Raw genomic sequence first — 13,741 nt, forward strand, 5'->3', positions numbered from 1 at the left:
TCCAGGGAGCATGAAAGGACACGGCTATTGATTGGTGGGGAAGGCGTTGGAACCAGGCTGTCTAATTGAGTCAAAAAGTACCATCCTGTCCAGCTTAATTTCCACCTGCGCAACCACAATCAGAAACCACAGCTCCCATCCAGTTACGGACTTCTTCCCTTTTGTAAAGAAAAATGGCTCTCCTCCTCCTGAGTCTTCTTGCACTCTTAGGAGCTTGCACCATGGATCAATAGCTATTAGCTTGTCCCAGCTTCTGAGCACTTTCCTGGTTTAGTCATTCTCATGCATTCTTTCATTCAATAAACATGTCTTAATATCCCCAGACTGCCAGGCCCCGAGGGAAGATGAACAGAGCCCACATCTGATTCACCTCGGAACATGGTGAATTACTTGAGCTAATTACTCAGCCAGAAAGATCATCTTCATTTCTGTGGGTTCACAGTAGCCATACTTGCCTCTGTCACCATCCTGCACAAAGAGCTCCTCATCTCGCTTGCATCTCCTTATAGACCATCTCTCGCTGCCTGCTCTCCATACAGGTGGGGTCAAGATTTGGCTCTAACACCGTTTCTCCATCAGCTTCTGCTCCAGAGAGGCCCAGATGTGCCTTCTTCTTGCTCAGTGAAATAAAGCCCTTAATTGGCCCTATCGAATATTCCTTCCAGTGATCAGGTCAATTCTTTGGAGCCTCGCTCAAAAGTCAAGAAATCCCAAAAATGTCCTTGGGTTGCCACTGAGATCCTCATAGTTTTTGTTATCCATCAGGTAGTCCAAGTGTATATGTATGTATGTATTTACATATATACAAATATATTCTCTCTTGTTCTTATTTAGTTGTTCTATAGTTCTGTGCCTTTTGGCCCTTTGCTCCCTGTCTTTTATGTGATACTTTCAAAGCACTCAGCACAGAAGTCTACTCATCGTACAACATTTTAAAATGTTGAACCAAGCATTTGCCTGGCCGTTAATTAAATATGGGAAATAAAAATAGTTCCTCTTCCTTCCCCCAGGCACCACAGAGCTTTACTAACTCGTTGCTATGACAACGAAGAGTGGACCCTAATGTAAACTACGGACTTTAGTTAATAATGTACCAATATTGGTCATCAACTCTAACAAATGCACCACACTAATGAAAGATGTGAAGGAGAAACTATATACAGAAGACAAAGCGAGTGTATAAGAACCTCTGTGCTTTCTGTAGAATATTTTTTCTAAACCTAGGCTGCTCTGAAAAATCACTTATTAATACCCCAAAAAGGTGAATTGAAAACTGGAGAAAACATTATACTAATTTGGAAAATAACTTTTTTTTTAAGCAAGAGAGGAAAGCAAATCACATCAAAATAAGGATTGTTTACCAGGACTCTTGAAATAGGTCCTTGGGAAATAAGCAATGTTTGTTCACCGTGGTTCATTATTGAATTCCTGCCCAACTTTATTTTCTCTAAACCTTCTCCCTCGACCTAACCCTTTCCATAGAAGTGCACGATTTCTCTTCCTTGCTGTGTGGATTCTCTCTGTTACAGTCTCTGCTAGAGAAATATCTCACCTTCCTGTTCATAAGGCTCCCCCTTTCATCTTCCAAGGGGTCAGCCAAACTCCACCTCCGTTAGCAAGGTGCTTGGATTCGAGACACAGGTAGCCTTTCCGGTGCTCCTGCAAGTACACGTATAACCCTAACTGGTACAGATAGGAGTCGGAGCCAATGTCCCCTCTCAAGTTTAAAATCCGAGCAGTTGTCTGTGTTACATGAGCCACAAGTGACAGCACTGCAAAAATAAAATGTGTTGGATGTATTTTCTTGGTCAAAAATACCTTACAGATCCATGTAATTCCATTACACTCCCGGGATGAGAGAACGGACTCCTGTGCCCCGGCCCCCTCGTTATGGAAAACGGCTGACTGTGGAGCCAGGTCCAAAGCTTGAGGTGGACTTGGCTGCTGCAGGTCCTCCGAAGGGCTCACTGATAGCCGCGGTCCCAGGGCAAGGGTGACCCGGCAGGAAGGCTGAACTGAAGCCGATGATTCAATTAACACTGTGCATGTGGGGACCTCTTAGGACAGCCCGTTTGCAACCTGGCGGTCGAACGCCCCTTCCACAGGGGTCACCTGATGCCTAACAGTAGCAAAATGACAGTTATGAAGCAACAACATAAGTCATTTTATGGTTGGGGTCACCACAACCGGAGGCACTATATGCAAGGAGCGCCCCATGGGGAAGGTTGAGGACCACTGTCTACGCCTGGTTTCCAAATGCCCTGGGCTGTGAGCGCAGAAGCTTTGCAATGCATGAAAATAATTCGTTGAAAAGTTGTCGTTCCAATAAATGCAAAATGGAGGGAAAGTGGCGCCTTGGCCTCATGGCTCACTTCTGGCTGGGTTCGCTTGTCACGGGAAGGAAGGCCAGCCTTTGGCTAATTGCGTACCGGGTGGCGGTATTCATTGCAGAAGCCTTCCCCGTCAGTCGGATGGTGAGCTTGAGGGATTGCCCTTGCAAGGTGACCTGACTAGCATCTAAAACCACTCACAGGTCCCCACCGGGTTGATGGAGGGCAGGAAGTGTAACCTTTGACCGGGCAAGTGGTAACAATGCTGCCCTTTCCGCAGCCAAGAACCAAAGGAATTAAAATTGAGTCCGTCACCAAGTAGATTGCATTTAAGGTCGCCTATAAATCTCTCTGAAGCATTTACCAAAATGTTTACTTTTCTTGGTAATTTGAAACAAATGGGGGAAAGCTCTTGTGCCAAACATTGAAAACAGCGCTTGGTCCTCCTCGTAATTCCTTTCCAGCGATCTGTCTACTTCCTCTGTGGCACCTCCTCAATACCCCGCCACTGCACCACCTGGCTGGTGCTTACGCGGCGTCAATAGATGTGACCCCTTTCCGGAGATGCAGCTGAAGCTACTCCTCGATGGTGTACTTATGTGGATGACACGGAATCTCTCACCCACAGAGAGATGATGGCCCTCTGCTGCGCGTCACTTGATTGGAAATCTCTGTCGTGCACCGTTCAGCTTGGGTCTTGCAATGCCATCAAGAATCTGACTGGGACCCCGGGGACCCAAGTCAGTGGTTGCCCCTGGCTGAAGTCACCATCGTGCCCTAGGACTTAGGCAGAGAGGCACTTGGGCTGTTAAGGTAGAGCCAAGCAAATGTGATTCCCAAGGTAACTCAAACCCAGTTTTCAGCTTTGTCTTGTATCGTGACGTTTGTTGAGTGGAAGGCAAAGATTTAGGTCGGATTGACACTCTGATTGCTGGCCTTCCTTTCACGAGGCTTCAGTGACTGCTGAAGGGCTCTAAGGACTGAGGCCGAGTCAAGGCCGCTTTGATAATGCTTCCTACGCTGACACGCCATCAGGTCTGCCTCTCTAGCAGGGTGCTGTGTATCGATTTTAAAATTGGCTTCCTGACTTCTAAGTAATTGTCAATTCTTTTTTTAATGGAGTTCCTGTCTACAGAATAGACACTTTTTGTTTGTTTGTTTGTTTTTCACCTTCTACAAGTGAGGAGTCTTCTGAGGCTCTCGGATTGCTTGTGTGCTCGTGTGTGTGTGTGTGTGTGTGTCTCTGTGTGTGTGTTTAATATGTTTCTTTACTAACAATCTCACTTTGTGGTACTGAAACTGCCTTCTGGTGGCTTTCCCTGTCTTTGCTTTTTGTTCCCACCCAAACCATAATGATCTTATTAAACATACATTTACCTGGAGAAAAAGAAATGATCACAGAACAGTTCTTACTGGCCTTGAACAATATACACAGCTATGTTCCTGTGATGGTGAAAAAATTATATATACTAAGTCTCATCACAACTTTCTTGACTTTTTTCTCACCAACACAGTTTTCAATTTCCTTAAAACATCCTCCTAATATGCCCCCCTCGATTACAATGGGTTTTTTGTTTGTTTGTTTATTTAATTGAAAGATTATTTTATTTGGGGATGCTTACAACTCTTGTTACAATCCATACATCGATGGCCTCAGGTGAATTTGTACATATGTTGCCTTCATTCTTGTGCTCTTAAGATAAAGAACTGAGAAAAACAATCGGAGCATGCATGTGTCTCTGGGAAACATCTCCACTGCTGTAGGAAGATTCTTCCAGCAGCCCTTGCTTTCACACTATCCCTGAACTTGACCTTCAAAACTGAATGTAGCATTGGCCACATAATAAAGATGTGATTCCCAACCTGCCAAAAAATCTGCTTGGGTTTTGTATTTGTTTTGTTAGGATGATGCAGTTCAATTGGCCTCTAACCCAAAGGTACTGCTGGGTAAACTTCAAGATGTAGGCCAGAATTTGCCTTGCATGGCAACTTTACTTGTCATCTGAACTTTATATACTTTGTCATCAATGAGTGAGCAATGCGATCTGGATCTAGAAGTCGCTGGTGACAGAGACGGGGCGAGGGGCGAATCTGCGGGTGCAGGCTTGTTCTCTGTGTAGCTGGCTTGAGCATTTATTTGGAATCCTGGAGTTCTCAGTTCACTAGACAACCAGGCAGATGAAACCTTCTCTGCAATGAGTGTCCTTCATGCCTGTGGTTTCTTCTCTAAACTGCTGTGGAGCCTGCCTCCTTCTCCCTGACTCCTGGCGACCCCATCCACTCAGAAACAAAGCACTGCCCAGCCCTGGGCCACCCCTGACGGGGTGTGAATGGGGCCTGCTGTGATCGGAGGGTGTTCACTAGCTGATTTGTGGACATGGACACGTCGGCCTTTCTTCCTACTCCATCGTAGTCTGGAAGCACCGTTAAAGCCCGATCAGCAGCATAGCAACACTGCAACACACACACGACCACTGCCAGATGACACGTGGTACCAGAATCAAGCCCCTGTCTCTGGCCTGAAGGCAAGGTCTCCATTCCTGAGCCACTGCTGTGCTCCTCTTTAGAGGTCATGCATCACCAAGGCCATTCCGACTCACGGTGACCCCATGGGGCAGAGCGAGACTGCGCCATCAGGTTCTCTTGGCTGTCACCTTTATGAAACCAGGTCTTTCTCCCACAGAGCTGTTGGGTGGGTGAAAACAGTCCGTCTTTTGGTTAGGAGCTGGACACTTAACCATGCTGCCACCAGACTCCTCCATTACAGGTCAGAGCAATGAAGAGAGAGCAGCCCACAGTTGAGGGAGAGGTTTTCAGACCCACGCCATCCATCCCCCCCTTTCTTGACCACGGTCCAGGTACCCAAGATCCCAGAAATCCCTGCCCAGATGGCCCTGCCGAGTTGGCAAAGGAGCAGCTAGGATGGGGTAGAGGCAGACTGAGACCCAAAGCAAAGGCTGGGTGTCCACATCCTCGAGGTCCCAAGAAAAGGAGTCAGGGGAAGAAGAGAGGAAGGAGTAGGGCCACAGCTCAGGGCTCTGTTTACGCAGCTTGGCTCAGAGTCCACACACTGAGTGTTCGATGGTGACTGAGCGACCCCAGCACTCCTGGCGCCTCCAGCCCAGCTGGAAAGACAGATGGGAAAGAAGTAATTAGAAATGGGGTGGGTTCTGCAAATGAGAAGCATGGGGTGCTATGGGAGCCCCTGCTGGGGTGGGAAAGTCCAACACAGGCTTGGAGGGGGGACAGGCGGTGGGAAGCGGGGGACATGAAAGGATGCTCCCAAGAAAACCCTGCCCACAGCTTCCACAACCACCATTTCTGACATGCCAGTCAGAATTCATACACGGGGACCAAGATGTGCAAACACTCAGCCTCTTTTAGGACGCATAAATTGGATGTGCTGAAGTAACGCTATCTCATCTGATTGTAATCAGGCAGTCTTTTGGGTCTGCAGCCCTTCGATGAAATATACACATTTTCCTCCCATCAGCACCTGAATGGTGTCTTCAGAGCAATATCAAGCCAGTTTCCAGAAAGCAAGCAAGCTACGTTTCCCCTCGGTAGCTGTAGAATGGACAGCCTTGACCTCGCCACCCTTTCAGACACAGCTTGGTTCCCTTCTGTGACCCTGAGTAAGCCACCCATCTGTACAGTGGGGAGAGCAATATTCCTTTTAAACACGTCAAACACAGAGACTGTGGCAGGTCTCAGGAAGAGTCATACTGTGTCCTCAACTTAACCCCACGTTAGAAACCCAGGCTGTCTGTGAAAGTTGTGAATTTAAGAAAAGGAAACGCTGCCTTCTTCACACTCAGGAAAGGCCCTGGGTCACGTCAATGCCAAGAGGCCAGGGTCACGGCTGCTGCAGGGTTGTATTCAGAGTCATCGGTTCTGACTCGCGGCGACCTGAGAGCACGTCCTCCGTGGAATTCTCCCAGCTTCGACCTTTCCGGTAGAGAACCAGGTCTTTCTCCGTGCAGAAAGTCAACTTTGGGTTAGCTTCCAAGCTCTTCCTGTACCGTGGTGCCGCCAAATGCCGAATACCACCTGCCTGCAGTCCTGAGACAGAAAGAAGCGCAGAGCAATGCAGTCCTGGAAGGCGAGAAGCAGTCGAACTGAGGCAAATAGGCGAGTCGAGGCTTCTGGTCACTTTTCTACTAAAATCTCTATTTCTTCCCATGAGGGGAAATAAAGAAATAAAAATAAACCAGACCTGCAAACCCCTGACCTGGAATGGCATTTGGTGGGAAGGGACTACACAGAACTCGTGTGGCATGGCCAGAGCTGGGAGGGCAGTGAAGGAAATGGATGCAGGAACAATGACAAGAGCCTTTGACACTTCGGGTCCCCATGGAATCGGAAACCGTCCCTGCAATTTGGAGGGTGGTTCGCCATCGGGCTCCCGCCTCCCACGCGCTCCCTGCTAGTTTTACAAAAGAGCCTTCCAAAGATGATTGTTGAAATAAAGACTCAAATCCTGGGATTACCTGAACTCCAGTAACTCCGAGGACAAGAAAGCCCACAGAATCGCAGGTCTCAGTGGGTTGATAAATAGCACTTTCATCCTCACCGTGGGTTTCTGGTGTGTTATGGTAATGAAACATGTCACCTCCCCATATTTACAGTCTCTGCCGCCTTAATTTATAGGGAGTGACAAAAGCAGACATCTAGATATATATATTTTTTGTTTCATGTGGCTTTGTGGAGAAGGTGGATCTATAGGTATCTAAACTCAGTGTTTTCTAAATAACGCAGTAACTGCAACCTAAAACCATTTTGTAGTTTTGTTTTTCCGGAAGGCAATGTGACTACATTAATAAAGTAAATTTGCAGCTAAAAGCTGCTGGGAAGTTTGTTCTTAGTTGGTGAAAAATGTAATGGATAAAGTAAATGAAGTGTGAGAGAAAATGTATGTTAAAAACACACACACGCACCCATGTTTCGCCCCCTCCCTCATACAGCGACTGGCGCGGTTTCTCAGGCAGCCTTGGTCCTGCACATGCATTTCACACGACAACCTAAGTTTGAGTGCTGAGGCAAGTTGTGCTTTATTCTGTTTTTGTGTCAAAACCTATAAGACTTGCCTCCATTTCCCAATGTGAGCAAATCGCGCCCACTCGCAGTGGGCTTATTTTATTCCATTGCTATGCGTGACTTAAATCAGCATGGTTTCTATTGTGACCACCCTTGCCTCCTGAAGAATCTTCATGGTTTTTCAAACTGCACTTTGGAAACCCCTTGATGGGTAGGTAAGAAAGCCTTCTGGTGTGAGATTCTAGTATTATAGATTGGGGTACTGAGGTTCTACAGACTTTACAGGACTGGCCAAGATTGTTTTTGGGAGAGCCAGGACTAGAACTCAAGTTTCCAGAATGCTGGGTATTTGTGTTTTGTTTTGCTTGCCTCGGGCTTTTTTGCACCAACATCACAGGAGGACACCAGATCCATGCTGATGGCAACCCGAGGGTCACACCAGTCTCTCCTAGGTCCTCGGACGAAAAGCAACTCTGGAGCCTTTGTGGGAGCCTGAATGTCTTTGGGAGCTTGACCTGGAGCCTGAGTGTCAGTGGAGCATCAGCCTTGGCATTGGACTTGGTCCAGGAGAGCCTCGGACTCTTGGCAATAGGTGCGCAAGCGTGCTGCCCAAGCTTGGGATAGGCAACGTAGGTGACTGGACTCAGCTTGCCATTCATGCTCTGCGCTTTGAGATCTCGACCTCCTCCAGCTTTGACAAGAGCCTCCATCAGCTCGGCTGGAGCATCTGTGGCCTTGGCGTTGTTGGTCTGCATTTTCTTCCGGCCTTTCTTGTGGTGTTCCTTGGCAAAGTGCTTGCTCCTCAGGAGCTTGGGGGTCTATCCTGGAACAGAGTTATAACACGGAGATTGGGGTTTCTTTACACCCTTTCTGTGCCATTTTCAGGATGGTGTGATTCTTGGACCAAGTGCCAGGGACTGGAAAAGACACAGGAACCCCAGTCCTCTTCTGCCAAACCATAGCTGCCTCCTGTCAGCCTCGGAGTTACTTCCATGTGCACCCTGGGGTTGAGGAAAGTCACAGCTATGTGACTTTCCAGTCATGGGGTCCCATCGGGAAGCCAAGCCCTCTGCCCACCAGCTTGAGGCTCTGCCCATTGGAGACCTGCATAAGGGTTTTCCTCCGGGCTCACACGGCCCCAAGACGTGCTCTAGACCCCCCACCCCAAGCCTCGGCCCTGCCAAGGCCCAAGAGACGCCTGAGGAAGGGGAGAGAGCAGCTGTGCTCAATTGGCCTGTGTCCTGTTCAGGCCCATTGGAGTTTCTGCGCCTGCCAGCTGGAACAGGGGTCCTGGCGGCTCTGTGCTCAGCTCGCAGCTGTCTGCCAGAAGACCGCTAGCGCCCAGCCCTGGCACGGCGGGCCTCTCAAGCAGGCTGAGCATGCTGCTTTGAACACATGCCCCAGTCCTCTGCCCTAGTAAGGCTCCAGATCCCTTTTACAACAGCCCCCCACTCCCCCTGAGCCTTGCCATTTATTTGACTTGTTGCTCTGAACGTTTCACATCATGTCCAGCACGTGAGGGTGTTACTGAGTCAGAGGGCCAAAGCCGAGTTGGAGGTTGTGTTTTGTTCCCTGGCCCTCTGCTCCGGGCTCCCCAGGCATCAGCGCGGTCACATTTTGCGGTTGCATTTTGCGATCGGTTGACAGATAAATCTATGGACAGAGAGACCAACCCATAAAGAAAGGAGAAAACGCCTACATCCCAACACAGAACACATTTCATGGTGAAAAATAGTGACACTGCATCCTCCAGGATTTCAGCGCCGTGCAGATGGCTCCTGACAGACAGGGCAGCATTTGTCAGGATTGCTAGACACAGCCAATTGTGTGTATGCTCCCCACACTGTGTGTTTGTTTTCAGCAGAGTTAACTGGGGGGGAGGGATCATTAGATTTTTGCTTCATGTGTGCTTTGGTGTATGCTCCAGGAAACTGTTAATTAGAGTAATGGGCTTCAAATGTGCATTTCCTTCTTGGTGTTCCATCCAACCAACATATAATCATAAAAATTTACTGAATTGTGGGCACGTTCATTAATTACATATTAACAATGAAAACTAATTACCTAAAATCTGACCCAATTCAAATTCCGAAACACTTCAGTTGTTTTTTTGGGGGGGGGGGTGCCTCTTAATGATTCTCCTGTGATTTTACTTCATCTGCGTGCTTGGTTCATCTAGAGACAACCAAAGGCAAGCCCACTGCACGGAGTCAATGCCAACGCACGGTGACCCTGTATGGGATGACACTGCCCCCTTAGCCTTCCTGACGGTCACGATTTATAGTCTCAGACAGCCGCCTCACTCTCCGGAGGAGCAGCTGGGGGTGAGCAGCCCTGTGCTTAACTCAGTGTGACACCAGGGCTCCAGAAAGACAGTGGAATTTCTATAAAATCAGGCACCCTTGGAAATCCAGAATGTGTGTGTTAGTGTTCTGTTTTATCCTGATGACTTATGAAGCTGAAGACATTAAATACCTTTTACATTCTATCCAAATGGACAGCCAGCTTCTTCCCCCAGTCTAAAGCTACTTGAGGAATTCCCTGGTCGTGAGTGCTTGGCAGTGTTGCTTTTTATCTTCATGTTGATATTTATGACAAGACTGAGAAATGATCATGGTATCTGAACTATGTTCTCTTTACGCACACACATATTTCATTCTGAGGAAAATGATGTGTTTGTTCATGCTGCTTTGCTAAAGAAAAAAAAAAAGAAGAAGCAGCAGCAGTAGGAGAAAGAAAAAATTAAAACATTTTATTGAGGGCTTTTACAGCTCTAGTAACATTCCATATGTCAATTGTATCAAACAAATTTGTACGTTGCCATCGTTCTTTTCTAGACATTTGCTTTTTCTATTGAGCCCTTGGTGCCAGCGCCTCTGCCCCGCTCCGCCCCCCACCCTCATGGCCCCTTGATAAATTATTATTTTTTTTATATCTTACACCAACTGCTGTCGCCCTTCCCCCATGGTTTCTGTTGTTCATCCCCCCCCCCGGGGGGGGTGCAGTTATGTGTCAATCATTGAGATTGGGTCCCACTTCCTCCCCTCCACTCTTCACCTTCCCCCTTCCCTCCTGGTATACCTACTCACATTCCTGTTTCTGTGTTCCATGTATGTGAAGGTTTTTAATAGAGCTTTGAGTCTGAGGGAAGAGGTATTTGTTGTTGTTCTTAGGTGTTATCAGTTGGTGCCAACTCAAAGCAACTCTATGGGCAACAAAACAAATCACAATTGTTGCTCTGTGGGAGCCCATTCCTGCAGTGATCAGGCAACCCATCCTGCTAATGGCCTTCGGCTTTCCTGCTGGCCCTCTACTTCACCAAGCAGGATGTCCTTTTCAAAGGACAGGTCGCTCCTGAAGTCTCACAGCCTCACTTCTAAGGAGCAGTCTGATTGCACTTCCTCCAAGAGAGATTTGTTTGTACTTCTGACAGTCCGTGGCACTCCCAACATTCTTCTCCAACGTCGTAATTCAAACGCATCTGTTCTTCTCCAGTGTCCCTTATTCAGGGTCCAACTTCCACATGCATGTGAGGCGACTGAAAATACCACGGCTCAGATCATGTCGCTTGCCCCCAAAGTGGCATCCTGGCTCTTCAACACTTTAAAGAGGTCTGTGCAGCAGATTTGCCCGATGCAAGATGTCGTTTGATGGCTTGACTGCTGCTTGAACATTGCTTGTGGAGCCATGAAAAATGAAATCAGTGGCAACTTCAATCTTTGATCTGTTTGTCATGATGGCAGTTACTGGTCCAGTTGTGAGGATTTTCGCTTTCTTCGTGTGGAGTGGTCACCCACACTGAGAGCTGGATTCTTTGAGCTTCATCAGTAAGGGCAAGTCATCAAGGAGGATCATCTGCACATTGCAGGTTATTAGAGCTTTCTCCAATCCCGATGCCAGACTCTTCTCCGTATAGTCCACTTTCACGTGTTCCAACTACAGACTGGATAAACACAGTGGAAAGGCAGAACTCTGATTTTAAAATGTGCAGGATCCCCCTGTTCTGTTCCAATGACTGCTTCCTGGTCTGTGTGCAAGCTCCATAGGGCCCAACCAGTGTTCCGGAACGCCCATTCTGTACAATGTTATCCATATGTGTTAGTCCAGATTGACTAGAGGAACAAATCCAGAGACACTGGTATGTGTGTAAGAGAGGGCTTTCCATCAAAAAGCAATCATACATTTAAAAAATCCCAGCCCAGTTCACATCAAATCCATAAGTCCAATATTAGCCCATATGTCCACTATCGAGTTATAATTTCCTCTTCAGACTCACTCAACACATGCAATGATACAAAATGCAGGAAGATCACAGGCCAGTGGGTTGAAGGTCTTGTGGATCCAGTAGTGGTGACAGCATCTCAGTACTGGTGTGGGTCTCCACATGGCTCCTCCAGCTCCAAGGCTCTGGCTCCATCGGCAGAGCTCCATGTGGCTTGTCAACAGGAATGTGTAGCAGAGAGAGTGTCCCACCTCTAGGGAGGAAGATAGGAGTTCCCAGAATCCTCAGGACAAGCCCATGCCCAAACAGAGGCCTCAATGGCTATGACCTGATTATGACAGACTAGACTCCACCCTTTGCAAATTGACAGATTATGTAGCTGCCACACCATAGTTTGTTATGATCCACAGAGTCAAATACTCTTGCATCGTCAATAAAGTACAATTAGGCATCTTTCTAGTATTCTCTGCTTTGTGTCAAGATCCATCTGGTGTTAGCAGTGATATCCCTCGTGATACACCCTCTTCCGAATCCTGCTTGTATTTCTGGAAGCTTCCTGTCAATGTACTACTGCACCACTTCCATCTGCTAAAAGCACAACGATCTGTTTTAGAAGACTGAAGGTCTGAGTGCAGCTCGGAGGCACGGATGGCAAGACTTCATCTGACATACTCTGGACATGTTGTCAGGGGAGACCAGTCCCTGGAGAAGGACATCATGCTTGGGAAAGTGAAGGGGCAGCAAAAAGAGGAAGGCCTTGAAGAGATGGATGGACACAATAGCTGCGACAATGGACTCAGCCATGGGAATGATTGTGGGGAGGGCACAGACTGGGCGGGGTCTTGCTCTGCTGTGCGCAGGGTTGCTATGGGCTAGAACGGACGCAGTAGCACCTGGCAACCACAGTGTGTCATTAGCACCATATGTTATTAGCACAAATGGCATCCAATTAAGCACTGTCCCCACACAACAGACTAAAACCAATGCTCACTTAATACCTACATTAGCATTTTTCATGTTCCTGGGATTAGTGATATTGAGTTGATGACAAGCCTTAATTCAAATGACAACACCATAATTCAAATGCGTCAAATCCTCTCCAGTCTTTTTTACTTAATGTTCAGCTTTCCTACACATCTAAGGGGATTCGAAAATGCCATAGCGCGGGCCGGGTGCACCTTCGCTCTCAAAAGGACACCTTTCCTCCTCAGGACCGTTAAAGGGTTCTGGCAGCAGATTTATTCAATGCCATAGGTCATGTGATTTCTTGACAGCTACCTCCATGAATATCACTGTGGATCCAAGTGAAATGATGTCCTAGACAACTTTAACCTATTCCCCCTTTATCCTAATCCTGCCTCTTGGTCCAGTTGTGAGATCTTTTCCCCTGTCTATTGGATTGTAACCCATACTGAAGGCTACCGTCTTTGATCTTCGAGTGTGTCGGCTCCCAAGAGATCCATTGAGATAGGGAGTTTCAATTACACGGGAGAGCCCATCAGAGACAGATGTCAGCAAAGGAGTTGAAGTGGCCGGGGCTTCAGCGCTTCAAACGCCCTTCACAGGGGCTCCCTGGACCCTGCGTGAACTTTACTTCCAGCCCACACCGGCACGCCTGGAGCTGCTTTCAGATTCCTCCCACTGCTGTGCTCGCGTCTGTCAGCTTAGCATCACTGCATCTTCGCTTTGGACAACCGGCGACCCTGTTTTGCTGATGCTTACTTACTTTGTTTATTGGGTAATCTGTCCCTATGTGTGTATATGTAATTTTATATACAATGTATTTCTAATTCGTTTGATCCCCACTAGGTATTACCAAACAGATTTTCCTCAAGAGGACAACTTCAAGGTAAAATGGCTTAACTGAAGACTAATCCATAGACCCATTGTTAATGCCTCTGTCTCTTAATTCCTTACCTAGAGACTATATTTTTAGTAACATGGGAATAACAATTTCCATCTCTCTCAGAGGCAGTGAGATTAACCGATTCTGTATATTAAAGCACTCATGACGGTGTCTGCCTTGACAGCAAGTATTCATCTTTTCAATTGTCTATAATATGCGAGGGTTAAATGCGATAACGTCTAAAGTTCTTTTTTATTCTAATGCGATGTATCACGTAGTAACGATGCTACCGCGTTTTCAGATGGT

This window comes from Tenrec ecaudatus, chromosome 13, assembly GCF_050624435.1.
Source record: "Tenrec ecaudatus isolate mTenEca1 chromosome 13, mTenEca1.hap1, whole genome shotgun sequence".
NCBI classification, from domain to species: Eukaryota; Metazoa; Chordata; class Mammalia; order Afrosoricida; family Tenrecidae; genus Tenrec; species Tenrec ecaudatus.